A 17046-nucleotide genomic window follows, 5' to 3' on the forward strand; every position below is an offset into this window, starting at 1 on the left:
CATATATATATACTCATTAATATGGTTATGGTTTTTGCCCTTAGTCACCAATGATCCTAAAAGGTCACATGTTCCAAAATCCCCTGGGTCACTTACATCAAGAGTTCCATGGAGGAGTATTAGAGAGAGGAGGGGCAACAGCAGGAGAGAGCAGGGGCACAAGGGAGGAGTGAGTGTGTGTGTGTGTGTGTGTGTGTGTGTTTGATAAAGCATATTATGGTGGCAAGGAAATGTCATAAAGAAACCCTTTATTTTGTACAATAAATATTAATGAATTACAGATTAAGAAATCCCTAAACTTTCATACACACATATACATATGTATACAAATGTGTATATGTATATATGTATAGACACACACACACACACACACACACACACACACACACACACACACACCTTTCCCAGCCTTGTTACTGACTCAGGGGCGAAGAAACAGGGTTTGAAGCTGCTGTACCCACACTACAGTTGTTCTCTTCACGAGTGCCCCATCTAGCTCCCTGGCCTCCAGATAAAGAAGATGGCAAGTAAAGCAGTCACTGCACCACAACAAGGACAAAGGGAACAACCTGCAGCACCCAGGAAGCAATGCAAAGTTTGCATCCCACAAAAACCAACCACAACCATTATTCCAAGAGCAATGAGTTAGCACAAGAGACTGGGGCACCAGAAGTGAACTAGGTTGCTAGAGAAAAGGCAGCTCTGTTCCCAGGGGCTCAGGGGACAAAGAAAAGCAGAATGCTAATTAAAACTTAGAAGTCTGGAGCAACGTGGCAGTGCCCTCAAAAAATAAAAGAAGTGCAGCCAGCTGTGGTAGTGCATACCTGTAGTCCTAGCATGGATGAGGTAGATAAGGAGGGTCAGAATCCAAAGCCGTTCTCAGCTACACAGTGAGTTTGAGCACATCCGGGGCTACATGAAGCCCTATCTAAAAACAACAAACAATTGCTATGTAATATAGCAACTGAACTCTTGAATACCAAAAGAACCTAAAACAGGGACCCAAGGAAATATCTGTATGCCCATGTTTAGTATTGCTTCAGTGTAATAGTTGCTTTGCTGTGCCCCATTCCTCACTTTTGGGATAGGGAAGCTGACACTTTGCCACCATACGTTAGAAGCTTGCAACTTGCGTTCTGGTTTTACAGAGGCTCAAAGTTAAGAGAGGCAAGTCATCATCGTTAGAGTCTGTAGACTTCTGAAGCCTCGAGGACTGAATGCAGTTTGGATTATAAAATGCCTCGGGCCTATGGGGGCCTGGGTGGGTCGTTATAACTTGGATGTGACACAGCACACACAGGCACACGTGCCTGAGCACTTGGCTCCCAACTGTGTCACTGTTTTTGGGAGTTTGTGGAACTTCAAGGAGGTGGGATCCAACAGGAAGAAGCAGTCTTCAAAAGAGCAGACCTTGACCTTGAGACTAGGGCCCGGCTCTTCTTCTGGCACTCTCTCTACTCGATCCGTCTAGATACAAGCAAGTTCACTCCATCACAGCCATCACACGCCACACCCCCGCCACCATACCTTCCTGGCACTTCCATGATAGCCTATACCGTAGAACTGTGAGCTAGATCGGCCCTGTGAGGATTGCCTTTGCCAAAGTTTTTTTTTTTTCCCACAGCAAACAGAAAAATAAACCAAGACACATATTGTCAGCTCTTCCACAGTTTCCATTTGAATTCCATCAGCAATCTTTCCAAACCTTTCCCACCTGGAAGCCCAGAACCCTGACTGCAGAGGCCATCTTCTGTAAGGTTTCAATACCACACACACTTTATGAACTTGGACTCATCTTTTAATGTCTCAGAGTTTTAGTTTCACCATCTGTGAGTCGGAAATGTGGCCATACTGTACCTGCAGTCAAGAAGCAGAGAGAGAAGAATGTTCAGCTGGGTATAAAACCATCCAGGACTCTCCTTTCAGAAAACAGTCTTTCCTACAATTAAGATTCTTCTTCTTGAATTAGTTAATATAATCAAGATAATCCTCCACAGGCATGTCCAGAGAGCCCATCTCCCAAGTGATTCCAGATTCAGTCAAGTTAATAATTAACACAACCACCACACTTGGTGAAATTTCTCTGTCTCTCTGTCTCTCTCTGTGCCTCTTTCTGTGTCTCTGTCTCTGTCTGTCTCTGTCTGTCTCTCTGTGTCTCTGTCTCTGTCTCTGTCTCTGTCTCTGTCTCTCTCTCTCTCTCTGTGTGTGTGTGTGGCTATCCTTGGAGCTGTTTTTGCAGTAATGAGAACTTTAGTGGAGTTCTCCCCTCTCTAATGCCTGACACTTCTATTTTTTATTGTTTCAAGGCAAGGTATTTAGCTCAGGCTGGCCTCAAACTCATGATCTTCCTGTTTCTGACTCCAAAATGCTAGAATCACAGTCATGTGTTACCACGCCCATCTCCTGGCACTTCTTGTGACCCACCATTTCTGAGGCAGGCAGACACAGAGGACTTGTATGTTCTATAACCAGCTGTTGGAATCAAACTTGTTCAGAAAACAAAAGTCTGTCTGGCTGCCCCACTGCCAGGTCAAACAGCCTAGACTCTAACCTTCTTCGCTCTACCTGCTTGATTTTATTCTTTACAATATTTATGTCAGTTTCCAAATGAATAAAGGCAAATTTGAGTATCATCACACATTAATTATCATTGTTGCTAGGACAGCAGAACTGGTCACTTTGCAGACTTCCTTGCTGGTGTGAAAGTCATTCAACAGTCATGTTGTTTGGAGACTGGTCACTAGGTGTTGCTATTTGACAGCACATCTTCAACATTTTTCGGGCATCACAGCACATGTCCTTTTATTTATTTCTTTCCCACAAGTACTGAGATTTCTAATTGATTTTGAGAATTACCCATAGTATTTCAGACTGATTCAAAGTCAAGCACAGAAAACTAACTGCTCTTCCTCTTGTTTCCTTTCTTCATCCTTTGATTTCCACAACCTTGGTTCATGGCAGTGCCTGCAATGCAGAACACATCTCAATCCGGGTTTCATCCCTTCAAAAAATATTTATTGGATATTGCACATGTGCCTGGCATTGAACTAGACATGAACAAGGAGTGCTGAACAAGGAGTAAATGCAGGAGTGAATAAAAGAGACAAAGTTTTGACCATGATGCATCTACTCTGATTGCTATCTTGCACAAGACACCCCCAGTGCTGAAATTAACTAAGCACGGTTCAATGTTTTAATTGTCATTTAATTTAGTTTTAATTGTCAACTTGATCCAGTCTAGAGTCACCTGGGAAGAGTCTCAAAAGAAGACTTTCTAGATGGGGTTGGCGTTGGGTTGGTCTGGCCGGGGCGGGGGGGGGGGGTTAAGTGTTAACTAGTGTGGGACAACCCACCTTGGGTAGGGAGCTCTGGGGTTGGAAGTGCAGAGAAAGGGATGACCACGAGAGGCACGCATGTATTCATCTTCTTCCTGCTTTTGACTGTGGTTGTGATTGGCTGCTGGAAGTTCCTGCCTTGACTTCCCCATACCTTGGACATATGGGCCGAATAAACCTTTTCTTGTCTAAGTTGATTTTTGCCAGAGTATTTTTTTAATCACAGGAACAGAAATGAAACTAGAACACAGACTTACTTATCTTCCTCTACACCACACTGGAGTCATCCCCAGTTAGCCAGGTAGCCCAGCAAGTGAGGGTGATAAGGAATAGTGAAAGCCATTCCCTGTTCAAACAAGAAATTCCCCATGGAGGCACTAGCAGGTTATCTCTGAGGATGGGATGGGAAGAGTGGGAGAACAGGAGGGCTTCTATAGCAGTTGCTCTCTGGAGACCCAGGGGCTGCTCCAGATTTGGCATCACAGAGTGTAAAGGCTCATACTGCCAAGCTCATACTAATCTCAGATCTGGAGCAGTCCTCAGGTCCTTATCCCTTGTCCCTTAAGACACTGCCTGGTCATCCCTGGTGCCTGAGCCCCTCTGGTAACAGCCAATGTGAGAGTTAGAATCCAGCTTTTTATTTGCTTCTGGAGTTGGATTCATTGTACTTAGCCTGGTTATTTTCTGAGCCCACGAATATGCTGCCCATGCTCTGTAGGAAGAATATGTACATGCTCAGAGACACTAAATAACTCAGATTCCTCCTTGTGAAACACTGAAGTATTTCAATTTTTCTCTTTCCACCCACTCTGGAATTTTCAGTTTCAAAGTAACTTCAATAATGGCTGATGGGCAGCATTGTTATGGATGTTAAAAGGCTTTGAAAATGCTTTTATGATACAATATTCCTTATATTTTTATATATAAATGTTAAAATGTCTCTGTAAAGAACCAAATTGTGCTTAAACTGTCATTGCCAAATTAATGAACAATCCAAAAGTAATTATAATCCTCAGTAATTATAATGACAAATCTTCTTGTCTCGAGATTTGTTCTACATGGGCATAATTGTAACTCAATTATACTTCAACTGCCTGAGTTGTTGTGTAATGACACTCATGAATGGTAATACCATAGGTGTTTAACAAAGACCGTTTGATTTTTATCATGATCCTGTTAAAAACTAGTTAAGTATGGGAGGAGTAGAGTGGCATACACCTTTAACCCCAGTACTGGGGACACAGAGGCTAGCGCATCTCAGGGAGTTTGACATAAGCTTGGTCTTCATAGTATGTTCAGGCCAGCCTGGGCTATATAGTAAGACTGTCTCAAAAACAAAACAAACGCAATAACAAATCCCAAAATGATGTGGACATACAGGATCAAAGAAAGAACATTATGGTTTAAATAATGGTTAAAAAATGAAGCTGACAGCAAAAAATTATAGATGGGTGTTCGTTTCTTTAGTTTGTAATCAGTGCAATTCATACAGTCTCTGGTCCCGGAGGTTGCCAGTAGCTAAAGGTAAGCAGATGCTTTAAAGTGGTGCCATGTTAGTTAGCTTCAGTTGTGAACTTGAGACACCTGGGGAGAGGGACCCTCAACTAAGGAATTGCATCTATTGGATTGGCATGTGGGTATGTTTATGGGTCATTTTCTTGATTGCTAATTGATATGGGAGGGCCCAACCCACTGTAGGAGTTACCATGTGTAGGAGGATGGGCGGGGCTACATAAGAAGAGTGGCTGGGAATGAGCCAATAAGTAGTGTTCCCATGCTCTCTGCTTCAGTTGCTAGCCTAGCTTTCCAGGATGAGCCAAATAAATCCTTTCCTCCTCAGTTGGTTTTGATCAACATTTTCTCATAACCATAGAAAGAAAACTAGATAATAATCTTGGATAGTGGGGATTTCTGGAGAAAATAAATCATTCTCTCGAATGAACTGAGCTGGGTTGAACCACCCATTTGAAAGACTTCATACATGTAGAGCGTGCTTTGCCAGTAACTGGTTGGATTTGCTATCCCATTAAAGTTTCCCAAAATAAGGGACCCTGCACCAGCCTACAGCAGTGAACAGAACTCCTACTGGGTACAGTGGTGATGTGTACTGTCTTGTGCTTGGATGTGGCATACAAGAACACTTTGCCAGGAAAGGGGTTAAGAATCCTGGTTGGCCGAGCTAGCGGTACCTCAGATTCTGGACTGACACCTGGGGAAGCTGCAGGGGACCAAACTAGGCCCTCTGAATGTGGGTAACAGTTATGTGGTTTGATCTGTTGTAGGGGGGCTGGCAGGGGCACCAGGACCTATCCCAGGTGCATGAATTGACTTTTTTGATCCCATTACCTATGGTGGGATACCGTGACAAGCCTGATTCAGCGGGGAGGGGCTTGGTCCCGACTCAACTTGGTATCCCAGACTTTGATGACTCCCGAGGCTGGCCTTATCTATCCCCTCTGAGAAGTAGATAGGGATGGGATGGGGGGAGGTGGGGAAGGGGAACTGGGGTTGGAATTAAAAAAAAAATCCTGATGGGTGAACAGGACTCAGAAAACAAAAAACAAACAATAAACAGCCCAAGAGCAACCCCAAGGTGATTCCCACACGGCTGAAAGGGGTGGGCGGAGGGCAGGGGGGGGGGCAATGACTCTGCAGCTTTAAACCAGGAAATGGCTGTCCAGGGCACAGCCATCCATCCATCTCTGGAAGACAGGGTGTATTGATTGTAAATACTCTGAGCTCAATTTGCCAGAATCGATTTTTTTTTTTTTTTTTTTTTTTTTTTAAGGCAGAGTCACACAATTCATCCAGGTTTAGAATCTCCACTCAAGGCCTTTGAAGGTGAAACTACTGGTTGGTATGGACTGGAGGTAGGCTAATTCTTCAACAGGCATACAGGAAGTAGAGAGAAGAAGGGGAGGGGGAGAAGAGAAGGAGGGAGGAGGCGGGAACGGACTCACCCCATGTGCTGAGTCCCTAGCTAAAGGAAGGCCGGCCGAGGGTTCCCCATTAAGGTAGGTTGACCTTGCTGGGATGGTGAGGGAATGCAAAAAAGGATAAACACACAGACACAGTACAGACAAACTGGGACTGGCTGGTTTGGACTCTTGGATGGAGAAGCCTCTGCATCCTGGAAGAGCAATCCTTTGTTACAGTGGAACATGGAGGCGGGGCTATTGCATACAGCTGGACAGGGAGGCGGGGCTATTAGATAGAGCTGGTTTAGCTAATCTCTTAGGAGCAGCTCTGTCGGGGAGGAGTCTGAACATCCAGAGGAGAGAAAGCTCAATGGATGTCGAAATTCGTACTCAGACCCAAGGAAGGCTTTGTCATCTCTCTGAGTCTCACCAGGGAAATCTTTGACATTCTCATGGGGCTGAGGCTTTGGAGTCCTTGGCATGGCCATGCTCACGTCAAAACGACACACACTAACTCCCCACAGTAGATCATTTGCAGGTCTTCTCAGGCTTATTTACCATTTGGTCAGATGGCATTTGGGTTCCAAATTAAAGTGGTTTTGTTTTTGTTTTTGTTTTTTGTTTTTTTTTTTTAGACATTCACTCACGCCTAAAGGATCCTGGGACACTTGTTACATTGACACAGCTTCAGGAACACGGAGAGGTCAGGAAGGGAGAAGAGGATAAAAACAGGCACACGTCGTCACATGCTCCATGGAGGTAGGGTGGTGCAAAGGCCTGCGATTGCCTGGCAAATCAAGGTCTCCATGATCCAGTGCCTCAACCAATACTACCGGTTCCTTTCACTATTTGTTATTTTCAAGTATGTGTGTGTGTGTGTGTGTGTGTGGGGGGGGTATGTGTTCGTAATTGCAGATGCCTGTAGAGGCTTGAGTTACAGGTCGTAAGCTGCCTGATAGGGGTGTTGAGGACAGAAACCAGGTCCTCTGGAAGGTAAATGCTCACACGAGCTTGTCACCTCTCCGGCCTTCCTTTCATCGTTTCTGCAGGGCTTCCCATTTTTTTCATAGGACATTTTCCACAGGAAGAAAAATGGCCCTTAGAGATCCATGCTAAAGAGATTTTCAGCTAACGCCATGGCTATTAGTTACTGTCACCAGAGTCTGGAAAAGAGAGGGTATGAGAGGCCTGACAATTACTTTTCTTAAGTTTGCCCGAGGACCCAGCCCCTTGCAGAATTCCTGCCCTTAACAGCATTAACGGTAACTATTGCCCTAGGTGTCAAAGGTTCAGTGATCACATTAAAAAAAAATAAAACTGTCTGCAAGTAACTGGACAAGCAGATGTGTTCTTATTTATGTGGGTCGTTGGAGATTGTAACGGCCTCCAAGTGAAGGTACTGATCCTCATTTAGCTTATAGAGTTGTTCTCTGAGCTCTACATGACCAGTGACATGTGTAAACCTATATTCACACATGCATATCCATGCATCAACATATATCACAAACACATACACACAATACACATACAACACACACACACACACACACACACACAAAATATTCACACTTAAATGGCATATAAAAGTTCCATTAGCTACTTGTGGTAGCTCATATTTATAATTCCAGTACTCAGGAGGCTGATAGAGGATTGTTGTGATTTCAAGGCCAAGTGGGCTACACAATGAAACCCTGTCTCACAAAAAAAAAAAACCAAAACATTATTTTCCTTTAGGACTTGAAGAAAGAGATAGGGAGGGGCTGCTGGAGAGACTTTCTAGTGATTAAGACCACTGACTTCTCTTCCACAGGAACCAGGTTCAATTTCTAGCACCCACAAGATGGCTCACAACTGTCTGTGACTCCAATCTCAGGGGATCTGATGCCCCCTTCTAGCCTTTGTGGGCACTGCACACACATGGTGCACAAACGCTAACACATAAAATAAATAAAATCATTAAAAACACATTTTTCCAAAACAGGCGTGTTCTTTCTTCAGTCTATGAATAACCAAGAAGAATGCAAAATGACTGAGTTGGTTGGGTAACCCAATATGCTAAATGTCTCCTGTCGATTTGGTTAAACAGTTATTTCTCTTTTCAAAAAGTCTGCATTTTATATCAAGACTGGATGACTTTAGTATTTGAAGCATTTTTATGTTTTGGTAATTTTGTGACTAAGAGTAGTTTTATTTTTATTCTTAATTTTGTAGCTCCACTTCTACAGAATGACTCATGTTATACTAGCATGTAAAATATGAGAGAGAGAGAGAGAGAGAGAGAGAGAGAGAGAGAGAGAGAGAGAGAGTGCTACTTAAATGACGGGGGTATTTCTTTCAAGCTGTGGGCGCTGCATGTTTGTTGAGGGGAGTTGTGATTGCTTTGCCCTTGATTTCCTCACTGGGTGCTTTCCCACAATGAACAGTCACGCTGGACTAAGAAGTGCTGGGCAGTTAGTTTTCTGAGTTGCCCAAGACCAGTTCCCTATCTTTTGTTTGTTTTGAGACAGGGTCTCATTATCATCCTTGGCTGGCCTGGAACTCATTGTTTAGACCTGGTTGGTCTCAAACTCTTAGAGCTCTGCCTGCCTCTGCTTCCCAAGAGCTAGGATAAAAGGTGTGCATCATGACCCCTGGCCAACTCCTCATTCTTTTGAGTCTCAGTTGTCATAGTATTTTTAATGCCACTGGCAATTCCTTCACTCTCTCCTTGTGGCACCAACTCCTCCTCACTCATTACTTTATCCTTTATCCTCTGTTAAACTTTTATTTTAGTAACATTTGCATTTTAATAACATCTGCATTTTCCAGATCACCTGGCTTGGATTTTGATCCACTTTAGACAGTAGATGTGCACAGTTGAAACACTTATTTCTTTTGTGAACTTTTCTAGCATCCATTAGCCTAAAACCACCCTCTGTTGTATCATGTGTACACATGAACACATACATGTGTAAGCACACTACTGGGCTGGGTATTCTATGTGAGTTCTGGGGACCAAATACAGGTCCTTGTGCGTGCTTGTGGGGGGTGAGCATTTTACAGATCAAGCCATTTTAATTACATTCCTTTTAATTTCAAGTAAATGTCCTTGCCAGGAATATGTAACATCTATTCCCTTAGTACACCTGTGTTTCCAGGAGGGTACTCTTTCATGTTTTCTCACCAAAGGAGCACAAGCTGCCCGGTGTCTGGCTATAATCTCTGTCAGAACGTGGACTGTGTTTTGTAGCATTTGCATGGGTGGCGGGCTAACCTTGAATGATTTTAGTGAGTCCTTTTAACCCACATTCTATATTCTCCTTTCAAAATGTCTGGGACATAATGGTAGCTAGAGTTCCCTGTGTATGCCTTCTTCATCCAGCACAGACCCCCCCACCCACCATGTTCCAGACGAGAATGCAGGGTCCTGGAATCCGGATGCCCTGACAAGGCAAGCCATGGCAATTTTCTCAGACTGGGAAAACTAAGGTTGGTTAACAATCATCCTAGAGTGTACCTGAATCCCCCCACCCCATGAGTTGATTTAGTATTTGTTTGCTATCCACCAAACACACTTTTACAGAGCTAAGTATGCTAGGCCATGGGAGCTAGAGAAGGTAGGGTTAGTAGAAGTGGGCCCAGAGACTCTGAGCAGGGACTGGCCAGCCATAGCAGATACACTGAGAAACCTAAGGCAGATTCTGGAAGCAGGGTAAACCTGATCCTCCTGACCATTTGTAAGATGAAAGGCCTGGGACAGTGCTGATAGGAAAACGCTAGGCCCTTCTCTGTCTCAGGCATCTGATCTCCTTCCGAACTCCCTGTTGGCAAACTCTAACAGGGAGCACCTGGCAAAGGAGAAATGTCCTCAGGGCTCAGTGTGGAGACAGGTCGTAACCCAAGAATCATCTTTAGCAGAGTCTAGGTCTAACGTGGATCTGAAATGTAATTAAGGCGTATTGCATGCTAAGGAACGGGATATCTAGAGTGTATTTTGATTACTCCAGGCTCATTCTGTCTAAAAGAAAAGAGGAGAGGAAGAAAGGGGAGAAAAGGGAGAGGAGGAGGAGAAGGACTTCGAAGGAGAGGAGGCTAAGGTGGGTAGGGAGTGGCCAGGGAATACTCATAGCTCAAGAAATGGAACCAGTTTGTGCCACTGGAGAGAACGTTGAAAAGGGTATGGACAGAGGTTAGCAAGCTCTCAGTATTTGCTTCTAAATGTGGTCCACATGTCTCATTTTCTAGAAATGTTCCCTTAACATTCTTTAAGTTGTATTTCTCCACTATCAAAATTCTACATGACAAAATTAAAGCCGAATGCAAGGGAGTCAAAACTAGATTGACTGCAGGTAGTTTATTAAAGGGACAGTACTCACACAAGGGCTAGTGACCAGGTTTACACTGGAGCCGGAGTCACCCGCAGATGTCTGCTCAGCCAGGTGGGAGAGAAAAAAGAGGACCATATGTGTGCCTCTCTTCTTCTTAAACCCTTGCCACCTCACTCTGACCATGCCCAAGGGGCACCTGTGGCCATCCCCAAGCAGGCATGGTCAGCAGTATCTCTAAACAGGATTACTCCCTACATAGAATATATAAGAAAAAAAAGAACCTTCTATGGTTCTGTCATGCCCCCTCAACGAAAATACAATTAACCTGTTGTCTTAGGGTTTCTATTGCTGTGAAGAGACACCATGACCACAGCAGCTCATATAAAGGAAAACATTGAATTTTGGTGGCTGGCTTACAGTTCAGAGGTTTAGCCCATTGCCATCCTGGTGGGACATGGCAGCATGCAGGCAGACATGGCATTAGAGAGGTAGCAGGGAGTTCTACATCTTATGTAGGCAACAGGAAGTGAACTGTCTCACTGGGCATGATTTGAGCATGTATGAGACCTCAAAGCGACACACTTTCTCCAACAAGGCCACACCTACTCCAATAAGGCCACACCTCCTGATAGAGGCACTCCTTTTGGCGGGTCATTTTCTTTCAAACCACCACACCTGTACTGTATTTTCTTTGAACTTTCCGAAAGAAGAATGAAAATGAAGGAAGTGGCTTCTTCACAAATCAACACACTTCTGCAGGGATAGTGAGTCTCCCCTAAAAGTGTTCAGGGGCATCCAACCCACAGGACACATGCGGCCATGGTTAGCAGTGGCTTCAGCCTAATGAAAAATCATTAACTTAATGAAAACATAATGAAGTTTTTAGAAATTGTTTATTTATTTATTGGCAATTTCATTGTTTCAAGCATGAGCTTGTAGATGACAATTTGTGTCCTGATGTCAAGAGGATGGATATGTCTGAGAGGCATTGTCTTAACTGGAAAACACTGACCTTGGTGTTTTCTGCATGCTAGGGAAGTACTCTACCACAAAGCTACAGCCCTATCCTGATGGGGGAGGTCCTTCTGTATATATGTTTCTCTTATTGGTTGATGAATAAAACACTGTCTGGCCAATGGAGGCAGGAAGATAGGCAGGGCTAGGAGAATTCTGGGAAAGGTAGGCAGAGAGAGACTGGGAAGAGAAGTCATGAAGGGACCATGATGGGGGGGTAGGACGTGCCAGGTGTTCTGCAGTAAGATAAGGCCATGTAGAAATACATAGCTTAGTAGTTATGGGTTAATAATTAAGACAGAGCTAGCCAATAAGAAGCCATAGCTATCAGCCAACAGTTTAGTAATTAGCATGTCTTTGCATGTTCATTTGGGGCTGAAGTGGCGGGAACTGGCAGGATAAGAAGAAACCTCCATAACAGACCCATTTCTTGCCATCCTGAGACCCAGCACTGAACATTCATTTCTTACCTCGTTGTGAGATTTCTAAGTTAGAGCTGTGGGTCTATTTTAATTATCACATTATGGAGTGCAATTTTACAGAAAAAAGCCCCCTTTTGATAGTTGTGTTGGAATTGAGTAGGTAAAGATTTTTTGCTAGAGAAATATCCCTGCTTAGCTTTGATTTTTTTTTTTTCAGGGAGGAAACAAAGTGAAGTTTGTATGCCAGTCACTCATGTGGCAATACCCATTGTTGTATGGCAGTCATTGGTGTGGGCGTGCCCATTGTGGCTGAAGAAAAGCAAATATGACTACAGTTTTCAAATGACTAACTTGTCCTTAGGAACACACCCACCCAGACTCTCAGCTAATGGGCAGAATGCCAAGATTCCTGCTGTGTATCTCTCTGACATTTGGAATTTTCATTGGTTTCAGTCATCAACCGGTCAGAAACAGAAATGCCTGATTACTCTGCAAGTTGTCCCCGTGGAAACCACCTGCTTAATTTGAATTCCACAGGAGAACAGAGTTGGTAAAGGCATTATCTTACATCTAGTTAGAAATATGTATACTTTAAGAAGAATGTGAGGCTGGGGAGATGGCTTGGTAGACAGAGTGTTTGCTACTGCAGCATGAGGATCAGAATTTGGATTCCCAGAACCCTTGTGAAAGCTGGGTGGGTATGGTGGTCCATCTGTGATCCCAGTGCTCTGGAATCAGAGACATGGTATTCTTGGAGCAAGGTGGCTAGGTACTTTAGCTGAAGCAGTAAGCTTCAGGCTCTGTATGGAGAATCATTATGGAAGATATCCTATATGACCCCTTTGGTCTACACACACACACACACACACACACACACACACACACACACACACACACCCACCTGTACCCATAGGAGAAAACAATATATACATCCCTAAATACCACACACACATGAAATAAAAGTGTGAATTGGCGTTGAAAGTACTGTATTGGATATACCCTATATAATTTGTCTAAAATCTGTGTGTCGGGAAGATTTGGTGTTATTGTTTAACAGGCATGGAGTTTCAGTATGGAAAGGTGAACAAGTCTCAGCAATGAATGAGGGCTGTGCTGGCTGTTTTTGTCAACTTGATACACACTGGAGTCATCTGGAAAGAGGGAGATTAATTGAGCAAACGCCTCCATCAGATTGGTCTGCACTCTAATCTATGGGACATTTTCTTGATTAATGATTGATGAAGGAGGGGCCAGCCTACTTCAGGCAGGTGGTCCTGGGTGGTATGAGAGAGGTACCTAAGCCTTGAAACAAGCCAGTAAGCATCGTTCCTCTATGGCCTATGCTTCAGTTTTTGTCCAAGTTTCTGCCTTGAGTTTCTGCCCCTACTTCCTTCATGATGGTCTCTTAAGTTCTAAGCTGAAATAACTCTTTCCTCCTCAGGTTGCTTTTGATCATGGTGTTTATCCCAGCAAAAGATAGCAAATGAAGACAGTGGTGATGGGTGAGTAACATGGCAAATGAACTTTCTGCTTCCCACCTAAATGGTCACAATGGTGTCAGGCTTTGAATTTTGATTATCTCCCAAAGACTTCTTGGAACTTAATGCATTGGTCCCTGACATGTGGCTCTGTTAGGAGGTAGAGGAACCTCTAGGATGTGGGATTAGGGGAAGGAAGTTGGGTCGATGAGGGTGATCCCTTGAAGGGAATGAAGGGATCCTGGCTGTTCTCTCTTTGCTATCCAGCTGCCATGAGGTGAGGAGGATCTCTCTGCCATGCCCTTCTGTCACGACAGACTGCTTTGCCATAGGCCTCAGTGACCAACTGGAACAATGAGCAAAAACAAATCTTTTTTCCATACAAGTTATTTGTTTCAGGTTTTTTTTTGTTGTTGTTGTTTTGTTTTTTGTCACAGTGATTTGAAAGATGACTAACACAAATGGCAAGATTATATTACTTACCACAAAAAACCTGGGTCAAATTATGAAAAGCCATGTTCTTAAATATTTCAATTGTCTGGGCATGGTAGTTCTTGTATGTGATCCCAGCACTTAGGAAGTAGATGTGGGGGAATCACGAATTCAAAGCCAGCCTTGGCTACCTAGTGAGTTTGAGGCCAGCCTGGGCTACAAGTGATGACTCGGCAGGTGAAAGCATTTGCCATGCAAGCTTGACAGTGTAAGTTTGCTACCTGGAACCCACATAAAATAGTGAGATGTGGTGGCATGCATCTGTAATCCCTCTACTCCTTTAACAAGAATAGAGGCAAAGATAGCATGTGATCAGAAGCATGTGGATGGGCTAGCTGGGGTAAAAAAACAAGGTAGAGGGTGAGAACCAAGTCCCGAAAGTTGCCCTCTGACCTCTACCTCTGAGCTGTGGCACACATGGTACCAGCAAATGCACTGAGGTGGTCTCATGCACATTTGTGTATACACAATAAATAAAATGTTAAAAACTAAACATAATTTCAACTAAGTTGAGACATTTTTGAGACAGTCCACACTTTGGAAGGAAACAGCACACCTAAGTTAGTAGGGAGTCATCTTTTGCTTTATTCTGAAATGTTACTCGAGCACAGGACATTGAGGTCTTCATGGACAAGCCCTTGCCACTAATCACCTGTGGTGCTGTTGGGATTATTAATTGGAGAATACTAATTCACCTTAATTAGTATCCAATCCATTGCTTCTAATTGATATATGCCTCCATCAAATGGTTAATATAGCAGGAAATAGGCTGTCGATTTTGCCATAATTTATGGTGGTAGTGCATGGGCAAAGGGGAAGGGTATAGTTTTCAACATAACTGCTAATGGCATTGATATTTACATTGGTGGAAAAATAAGGGTAAGACAAATTCTATGCATACACTGAAGAGATTGTGATATTCGGGGGTAAGTCTGATAAATGATTAACCATATTAGCTCCATTAATTAGCTCATTTATTTGTCTGAGACAGTTTATAAGCACTGGAAACAAAGATCTAGGAAACATCTTAAACTTCTCTTTCCACGTTTGAAGTAACCTTCTGTTACCTGATGTCTCTAGAAAGTGTTTCTGAACAGTTCTCATAATTCTGTAGTCTAGTGATGCTATTATAGAGACATGGGTAAACTATGAAGACCAAGAGGCCAGCGGGAGGAAGTAGACGAGTCTTAAAGGTCTCACAGTTGCTTCCCTGAGGATAGCACTTTATTACAGTTTGGATGAGAAATGCCCCCTCCCCCATAGGCTCATGCGTTTGACACTTGGTCCTCAGCTGGTGGCACCGTTCTGAGACGTTGTGGCAGCTCTAGGAGGTGGCGCCCAGATGGAGCAAGTGAGTCCACAGGAGAGAAGTATGCAGGCCTTGGGAACTATACCCAGCCCGGCTTCTGGCCACAGTCCCTGGTTTCCCAGTCTGCAGAGATGTAAGTGAGCAGGGTCACACGTCCACTGCCCTATCTACCATGCCTTCCCTGCTGTGACAGATTGCACCACCTGAGGGGACACTACCCCACTTGAACACACAGCTCTGGCAGGCCTTGCCCTTCATCCTATCCTCCCTGCCTAGCTAAAAATCATTAGATTGCATCCCTAAAGCTAGCCACCAAGGTCTGCTACCTTATTTGGCCACTTCTTCCTCCTGAGGCTGACACCAAGGTCCAGAAGCCCCATTTGGCTCACCTAATTAATATGCCCAATTAAAATTAAACACCTTATTCTAACAAGGGATTGCCCCTTTACCTTTATAAACAGCCATTTGCCTATGTGCCACGTCTGTCTCCTCTCTGTCCAGAGGCAGCCCTTTGTCTCTCTGGGACAAATACCCTCACTGCCTTCCCTCTCTCCCTCATCTTCTCTCTCCTTCACCACCATATCCTAGCCCTTTCTAACACACCTCCCTTCTGCTCTTCTGAAGAGTGACACCTGCAAGGTATTCTGCTGCAGTTTTCTGCCTGACTCAGGAAGCAGCCACTTTACCTTTTCTTAGTAAAGGACCTCTGTGAAAACAGGTGTTTGGGTGCAGTTTGTGTCTAATCAGAGGCCTGGGGATCTGGAAGGGAGTCTTCGATGTTTGAAAGACACCTTCACAATCTAAACTACCCCCCCAACTCCTAAAGTTGCTTCTTTCAAGTTTTATCACAGTGATAAGAAAAGCAATGAAGCTTTTTCCATACAGAAACTCAATGCACTGGGATGATGAGGACTGGAAAAATAGAGACTGATCGGGGCTTGTCCCAGGGCCTGTTGAGTTGTTTGGTCTTAGGGAAACCACCCAGCTTGGTGATGGGATTTAGTCTCCCTTCAGCTTTATGCCCTCATCACACGATCCTGTCCACCTATGTGATTTTATTACCTAATCTGTCAAGCCCAGTGATCATTTTGACAGTTATCTGAAGATCTGGCATCCACAGGAGGACACAATTACTCCTCCTGTCCTTGGCTAGGGAGAGATGTGGTCTCCTAAGCTCAGGTAGGTAGGTCCTATGGAGTGAACAATTCCCCCGTATCCTGTGAATTGCTGTCTAGTTATATAAGTGCTGGGAATTAACCTATTGACAACAGTTAAGTAGAGGTATTTGCTGGGAGAATGCAGAATTTCCTTAGTTTTTTTTTTTTTTTTTTTTTTTTTTTTTTTTTTTTTTGACAGGGTTTCTCTGTGTAGCTTTGGAGCCTGTCTTGGATCTCACTCTGTAGATCACGCTGGACTCGAACTCACAGAGATCCACCTGTCTCTGCCTCCTGAGTGCTGGGATTAAAGGTGTGTACCACCAGTGCCTAGCAAATTTCCACAGAATTGAAGGCCAGGAAGCCCAGCTTCAGCTTGCAAGGGACTGGGCATAAAAAACTGGGAAGTTTGGACCTAAGGCGATTACCTCGCTGATAATTCTTTTTATACATCTCTCTCCTCTAAATCTCCACTTCTTCCTCATTCTTTATGGTCCTCCCCCGTCTTTGGAATCTTACACCTGTCTAATTTAATTCTAGGTTTACATGATGTTTTCATTTTGGGATGCAAATTGAGACCAACCTTAGTGCAGAAGAAATTTCCCTGGCCCTGTTTG

This window comes from Cricetulus griseus, chromosome 5, assembly GCF_003668045.3.
Source record: "Cricetulus griseus strain 17A/GY chromosome 5, alternate assembly CriGri-PICRH-1.0, whole genome shotgun sequence".
Taxonomy (NCBI): Eukaryota; Metazoa; Chordata; class Mammalia; order Rodentia; family Cricetidae; genus Cricetulus; species Cricetulus griseus.